Source organism: Arachis hypogaea, chromosome 13, assembly GCF_003086295.3.
Source record: "Arachis hypogaea cultivar Tifrunner chromosome 13, arahy.Tifrunner.gnm2.J5K5, whole genome shotgun sequence".
NCBI lineage: Eukaryota > Viridiplantae > Streptophyta > Magnoliopsida > Fabales > Fabaceae > Arachis > Arachis hypogaea.
Genome location: NC_092048.1, coordinates 122,342,618 through 122,350,953, shown reverse-complemented (window position 1 = coordinate 122,350,953; position 8,336 = coordinate 122,342,618). Strand labels below are relative to the sequence as shown.

The following is an 8,336-nucleotide window of genomic DNA, read 5'->3' as shown; positions in this document are numbered from 1 at the left end:
ACCTCCACTTAGAAGAAAACACACTAGATTTTTATGAGTAGTATTAAAAAATATAATTAAAGATGTTATATAATTTATTTGTATTTTAAATAACTTCATGAGTCTAAAAATCATATATGATAAATCCCTATAAATAATACGAGACACAAAAATTGAAAAAAAAGAACATTTAATATAATTCACAAACATAAAAAATACCAAAATTGATCAATTTTAAATTTTTACATCTTATTCTTCTCAAAATGCTATTAAATATTATATAACTATATGATGTTAAATTTAATGTTAATTTATATAATTATAAATTTTTATTAGCATAAGTAATTTAGCAAATAAAAAAACATAGCACCCTATTATATTATAAAACATCAACCTACAATCGTCTGTACTTCAATACTTGCTTTTGCTTTATTCTTTGTGCCTCAGTTTGTTCAACCTATCCACTATACCCATTTATTTTCATTGTTTAGTGTCTTTTGTTCCACTCCTTTCTTAATTTATACCCCCTTCACATTTGAATTCAACACACGCATTTTGAAACTTTTATGCTATGATTGTGACCTTATTTCTTAGAAACCGTTGTTTTCAACTTGTTACGCTTACATCATTAATCTAATCCACCATGATTTTGTTATTCAAAAATACTTTCAACCCCTCCTATAAACCCGCCTCCTCCACTATAAATTAGATTTCGCTTAATCCAACCAACATATATCTCTTCTCGTGTCTTCAAAGGTTAACTCAATGTGTAGAATAATATATTTTAATGAATGAGGTAGTAAAAGAAAGAACTATTTTAATACTTTAGGAACAAACATTTTCAAAGAAAAATTAAAAAATTCTTTAAATGTCTTTAGGAATAAATAATTTTTAACATTGTCTTGAATACAGTGATAAAATTTTAAATAAGGATGTAATTAATTAATTACAAATATAGTCCCAAAAAAATAATCTATAATAAAAATCTACAAATTTGACAAAAAAAATGTGGTTACCTTGTATTTTTAAAAAAAATTTAAAAATCAAGAAGTAGTAAAATGGGTGAGCGGAAGTTGTTCTAAAAATGAACAATTAAAAAACCTTTCATCCCAACCTCATTTGTTTCCATATCATGCAAGTCAAACCAATTAAAAAATTCATGACACACGTCACAAAATTTAGAACTTTAATCAACCTCTTCAAATTCTTACAAATGCTTTTAAATAATGAAGTATGTTAGTGATGAACTAATAATCAAGTCACAAAAATAATACATATACTAACTTTGACTAAGCATGTTTAATAGTCATATTTACAGATAATTACAGATAAATACTAAAAGTGAAAGCAACCACAGAAAAAGAGAAATTAAATTTAATCTCTTCTCTAAACCTCAACTAACTTGATATGTATTCCTCTCACTTATATCCAATTATAATCATCATTCATGACCTATTATATTTATGCTTGCACGTAATGGGCTGAACCTGAAAAAAGAAAATAATGCATAATAAGAACATTTAAAAGAGAAAAATTACAAAATCCTAATCCACCAATAATCTCTATTACTAACACAATAACTCACATGATACTGAAATTTCACCTTCAATAATCAATAAATATGCTAACATGACCAAAATTAATGTCGTATTACATATTTTTTTGAACTTCTTCGTACCCATAATACACTGATGCTATCAAAATTTTTCAACACATTTATACAAAAAATTAAAATTCAACCATACCCTTCGAATCACCTAAAAGCCATATAAATACAATAAGAATTAATATATGTGACTTGATCCAAGATTCACATGAATATTTTAATGTTGTCTTTGTAACATGATAAGGTTAATAAAAATCAAAATATAGAAAAAAATACGTTGTACAGAAAGAAAAGAGAGAGAGATAATTAAGTCATACAACAGCTAGAACTGAAAAATAAATAAACAAATAATATTAATGATGAATAAATTCAATAGAAAAATAATGAAGAGAAAATAAAAGAAACAAAAACATATTTTATAAGTTTTGTCATATATTATCACCAGAGATTTGATATACTATTACTTCTAAAGCAACCCCTAACTTTGCCTGAGTAATACCAAATTAGAGGAAATACTAAAAGCATGAAAATAGTAAAACAGGGAAAAATATTAGTGCAAATACAAATTGTACATTCATTTGATAGAATTTCAGTTTTATTTTATTATAGTTTAGGAACCACAATGATGGGGGCAAAAAATAGATCTTCAAAATAATTGAAAGAAAACTAAAAACCAAAATTTTTCAGCTCATTGTTCATCTTTCCCTCCTAATTTATTAAAGATGACTTACAATACATATTGACCTTGACTTCTGAAGTCATAAATTCCACTTCTGCAATTTAACTTAAAAATTTATGTTAAAAATATAGTCTCTGCATCTTGGACGTATAATACTGCCATTTGACATTGATTCTTATACTTCATATTTTCATTCTTTAAAAAGCCTTATCATTTGTAATTGTTTGTCAAATTACTTTAGAGAAGCTCATGTAAAAAAAGAGCAGAATCACATGATAAAATGAGCATTAACACGAAATTCAATCAAATAAATGTATTTTAGGAAGAATACCTTCAAATAAATTTCTGTTGCTTAGTCTAGAGAATAGTTTGCAATTTCTCTTCCCTTTGATTTTCATGAACTCCACATAACGCATCTAGTACTCAGGGTAGTTGGCACACACAATTAGATATCTTTCACAAAGTTTCACAGCCTATGAGAGTTATAGAAATGGAAGATTTTTTAGCCATCAATTTTTAGTAATAAATAAATAATTAAAATGAGAAAACTGACAATATTTATTGAGAATACTGTGCAAAACATAGATACAACCTCATTAAAAATAATATTTCTGTTGCTTGGTCTAGAGAATAGTTTGCAATTTCTCTTTCCTTTGATTTTCATGAACTCCACATAACGCATCTAGTACTCAGGGTAGTTGGCACACACAATTAGATATCTTTCACAAAGTTTCACAGCCTATGAGAGTTATAGAAATGGAAGATTTTTTAGCCATCAATTTTTAGTAATAAATAAATAATTAAAATGAGAAAACTGACAATATTTATTGAGAATACTGTGCAAAACATAGATACAACCTCATTAAAAAAGAAATCTAAAAGCAATTAAAGATTTTGCTTTGAAAATTTTATGAGGTGGCTATGCTGAAAAAATAAAGGATATGGTGTATACATTGTCTTAAAAGTTCATTGCCAAGAACTTCGTTATACTGTCAAAATATGGAATTCAAAACTAATAATCAAATAAGGCCCTGAGTAGTGTAATGATGTATAAATTACTTTAAAAATAAAAAACCAAAATCTGAAGAGTTAGTTAACGTGTATTTTCTATTCTTTCATACTCATCAAATACTGTAAAAATCTAATTCTATTGACTATTGAAGCTTATGCCATATAATTTGAACAAAAATAAAAAAATCTCTAAAAGATGACACAACAACATGAGCTGTATAACACATTACTTCATATTCATTAGTAGGCATAATCAATTAAAACATAGTACTTCTAATACATAATCAACTGTAAGATTAAATTTGCAACCATGTAATAAGAAGGCATGCTACATGGTATATGAAATAAAATATCATTCAATAATTAACTATTGGCTTCATCTAAATTAAACAACACACTGAATCAAGTAATAAGAAGTACAAAAACTTCAAAAAATGACTACTTAGAAATTAAAACAAACCTACATGAAATTAGTTTTATTGTTTTCAATGGATATGCTCTGCCTTAGTTTTTTTAAATATAAACCAATGATGAAATTCCAAATTAAGAAGAAAGAATGTTATCATACAAATAAAATAAAATAAAATAAACTAATCATTTCCTATGATAAGTATCAATTTGCTATTTTATAGAAAAAAATAAAGAACAAATCAAATATTTACCACCAAAAAATAGTGTCTAGAAGTAATTACCGAATTTGTATTATCATAAAGTAGAAGTGTAGGATAGTCGTTCACTTGTCATTAAGCAAAGGAGAAGTGTTTGGTCATTTAAATATTTTCTTAATAAATTAACATGATTCTAATTCCCAAAATTGATGCAGGATTTTGTTTTTCAAGACATAAAAAAAAAACTGAAACATGTAAACTAAGCTTTTGTATTATACTTACAATTTTCGATGTTCATTTGCTGAAGCATCTATCCTTGTATATATCAATTTAGTTGCTATTTAGTAGTGGTTTGCGAATTTTTCTACTTGTTTACTAATTGCATCACAATTGATACACCAAGGTGTAAAAATTTATTTTGCTAAACTCATGACTCATGAATGCATCCATCAAAAGCATAGCCAATATAAAAGTCTCTTTTTAGAAGAACAAAAAATCTGGAATAATTTATATATGATAAAAAAAATTCACATTTTATAAGAACAGAAAAATGATCATATATTACATTGAGTGCATAACTAATGCTCTTATATAGTCAGAGACTATAAATTATAAGAAAGACAGTAAGAAAATTTTTTTAGAATTCACATTATCTGATATTGGCAGAGACTTGAATAAAGGTGATAGAGAACCTTACATGAAGTTATTGCAGAAATCGTGAAAAAGCCATTTCAACATTATATTCTTGATTATTGATCAATGGAAGGGTAATGTACATGAACAGAAGATAATACCTCAATATTGCTTCATGTTGGTTCTGACTCCAACAAATATTTTGAGCTCATTCCAGTATCAAATGTAGTTACCTATAAATAAACACACAAAAAAATAAAATAAAATACATCAGTTAATAGAATTATCAAAACATATACTGCAAATCTCAAAAAATAGTTAACTCATAACTAACCAGAATATTTTTTTTATTCTTCAAGACCAAAAAAAGGGTCCAAGATCTCTATCTTTAGCAGCTGCTTGTCTTCTGAGTTTTGCTGCATATACAGAATTGTTTGTTTAAAATATTTATGGCTATACACTAAGCAGGCACATAAGAAAAGAGACCAAGTGTAAATAAAGTTTCAACTTGCAAATACAACAAACAAATTAAATTAAAGCAGGTACTAACTAGCTGTTCAATAACTAAATCTCTATCAAACTTTGGAAATTGAATTTGTGAACCACATTTTCTCTTTGGAAGTATAGGGCACTCAATGAGATCTGAATCAGAAGTATTATTCACACACATGTAAATACCAAGTTCCTATTACAGTCAATTCCTAGAGTAAAACTTGTTCCCTGCCTCTTTTTATGGCATCTAAAATGCTCTCTATGCTGTAAACTCTATCATCTGATTCAATTCCTATAACATATTTTCATCCAATCATTACAATATATTTTCACTAATTTAATTAAGGTAAAATGATAAATTACATTTAAAAGTTTTTAACTTGGCAATATTATGCATTACATACACGAATAAAAAAATAAAATAAAATATTCAATCACTAAAAACAAAACAGTAACCATACAGAAATTATACTAAAGAAGTTGAGAAAGAGGGACCAAGTGTTACTATACAGTAATTATACTAAAGAGTGATGATAGGAAAAGAATATTATTCACACATATAACAAAATTTTCGGATTTTATTTTTTAAAGTAATTAATCTCAAATGAGTAATCTCTACTAATCTTTTACACATTGCATCTACCCACAAAGATGTATAATAATTTAAAAAAACCTTCAATTACCAAAAAGAAAATGAAGCAAACTATCATCTTTTCACAAATTTTAGTACTACTTGCTCTCATATTTTCTACCATGATATACCAACATTTTCAAGTTTAAGTACATATTTAAACTTGATAAACATAAAATAGAAAAAGGACTTAGACACAATTAAACTAATAGCTTTTAAATATTCACGAGTAACAATAATGATTTGAAAATTTATTTATAATTATAAGGGTCAAGATTGGTGATCCACTACAGAAGTCATAAAACAGTTTTCATGAAATTCGGAATGATATAACTATAAAATTGATGGCGTTGTTATCACAAATTCCAACTGAAAAGTGCTAGATATGCATTTTAATGGTATATATATCGAATTATAATGATTCATTCTAAAAGAAGTAGAAATATTCAGCAAAATTAGGTACCTCTTGTCTAGTAGATTCAATTAGTTCAAAGGTTCTTAAATCCTAAAATTTCACTAATGTCGGCTAACCATGCAATATCATTTGTGATATTAAAAAGCCTAAGAACAAAAATATAGTAACTCAAGCATCAGTTGAAAAACAATAACAACTAATGTCAGAATCTATTTCACAATTAAAAATAAAGTTCAAAGCTCCATCACCTCTTCATCATCGTCATCATCATCGTCATTCTCCTCGAATCGTGACTTATTAGAATCTTCACTCTCATTCTAATATATCAAAAGAGTTCAACCATAGGATTAGTATGAATCACAATATAAGATAGAATCACAACATTGAGTTAAAGCAATCACCAATCCTTTGTCATAGCTCCTGATATCCTCCTCATATGCTAATTTATTCTTTTCAGCCTTGGATTGGTATGGTTACTGAAAAACGATAATAATAACGAATAAGAGAGTAAATCATAAAACAACAACAATAAAAGTGGAAATAATCATTATATAGAGAAAAGGATAATAAAAGAGAAGCAAAAACAGATTTGCTTTGCTCACAGCATCAGACATGGACTTCCACCTGACACCACCAACCTTTCTTACCTAATTGGATTTCAAGGAGACATTAGCTGATCAGAATATTAAACAACATTGAAGTTTTGAATTCTCAGATCAATGATAACAAAAAATAAATATATCTCACCGCTCTGTTCTTCTCGCTGCTGATGTGCTCTATGCTTTCCTAGTCTTGCTGCATGTACTCTAAATCATTGCCACTCAGCTTTTTCCACCGATCTGCTTTATTCCATCATTTCCTCCTTTGAATCCACCACCACCACGAACTCCGCCGCAACCACCACCTCCATATTCTCCTCCACAACCATAGCGGTTGCCATCTCATCCACTGCCATAACTCCTACCATGATGCTCATTACAATGCCAACGCCACCACGATGACGGATTGAAAAAAATAAGGGGAGAAGCAACTATACAAATTCACTAAACAATGAATGTTGGGTTATAATTATACCCCTTTTGCCATTCAAATTTAAAATTTTAGGTTTTTGGTACTTGTTAGGTGAAAGAGGAAATAAATATTGAAGCAGAGGATGGAGGAGAATTAATTGAAGGAAGAAGTTGTTTGGTGAAAAATAAGAAGCAAAATTTACTTGAAAAAAAATAAATGATTGAATGAGAGACCATACATGAACTAACTGTGCAGAGAATACCATAAAAAGTTCAACTCTCAAGCTCTCTCCATCAAGACATGTTGGATTTTCACTACTTGACAACTCTCTATTAATAGTTTAGTATTAGATTACTGTTGTTATCAATATTTCGAACTGACACATGAGCCATCAAGTACACAATCAATCAAAATAAGTCACTCTTTAATGAATATTCAAACCATATATATGTGACTCAGCCTATCAAATCCCAAGCCGAGATTTACTTCATCATAAAGTGCACACAATATCGAGTTATCCGTAACCGACCTATTCTATACCTAACTGAACTCAAAATTTGGATGCTAAAATCCCAAAAACGACTTACAAATCTAATGATATTAACTAAAATCATCACACTCACCAAAATGATACCTTAACCCCCTAATCGAACTCAGAGTTCCTAACCGAATTATAATTCGGCTCTACCGTAAATCACGAGTCATACTAACCAATCCATACTATCAACTATTTCAGTTATTACTTCTTTATACTATTAAAAATCTAATTTCAGATACTATCAACAACAAAAATCCTCACTCATCTAAGCAACAATCTAGACACACCTACCAACAAAATAATCTCATATGAGAATTGTTCTAATATTATAATTATTCATCCAAGTTTATCCAAAACATAATCCCAAAGCAAGAAACAATAACAATTTTTCTAAAAAAACTTTAACAAACACAACATTGTCTTTTAAAAATAACATAAACATAAATAAACATAAGTTTTTCAAATTCATGGTGTTGCCATGTTGTCAACTCCACCTTCCTGAGTTTGATCGTCATCAATTAACTTGTTGTTTATCACCACTTTACAAGGATTCATAGTTGAAAAATCTGCCTCTAGGGCAATGAATTTTGCTTGCTCAACTACTTTGTCAAAGCCAACGACAAACATTTTTAACCTTTGTGGCACCCTTGCTGACCTCCAAATTCTTCTTCTCCAAACGTAGTTCCACAATTCTTAGCTTGTCTCCAAATCTCTCATGCCTTTGTCAAACCTC

The 8,336-nt window shown here is 28.4% G+C and overlaps 1 long non-coding RNA gene across 1 annotated transcript; it reads right to left on the bottom strand.

Annotated features, from left to right (window-relative positions):
• Window positions 1-1,238: 1,238 nt before the first annotated feature.
• Window positions 1,239-3,439, bottom strand: LOC112736010 (uncharacterized). Its single transcript, XR_003168681.2, has 3 exons — window positions 2,857-3,439; window positions 2,596-2,737; window positions 1,239-1,466 (listed from the first exon to the last, which is right to left on the bottom strand). It is a non-coding gene; the product is annotated as an uncharacterized lncRNA (long non-coding RNA).
• Window positions 3,440-8,336: the final 4,897 nt, after the last annotated feature.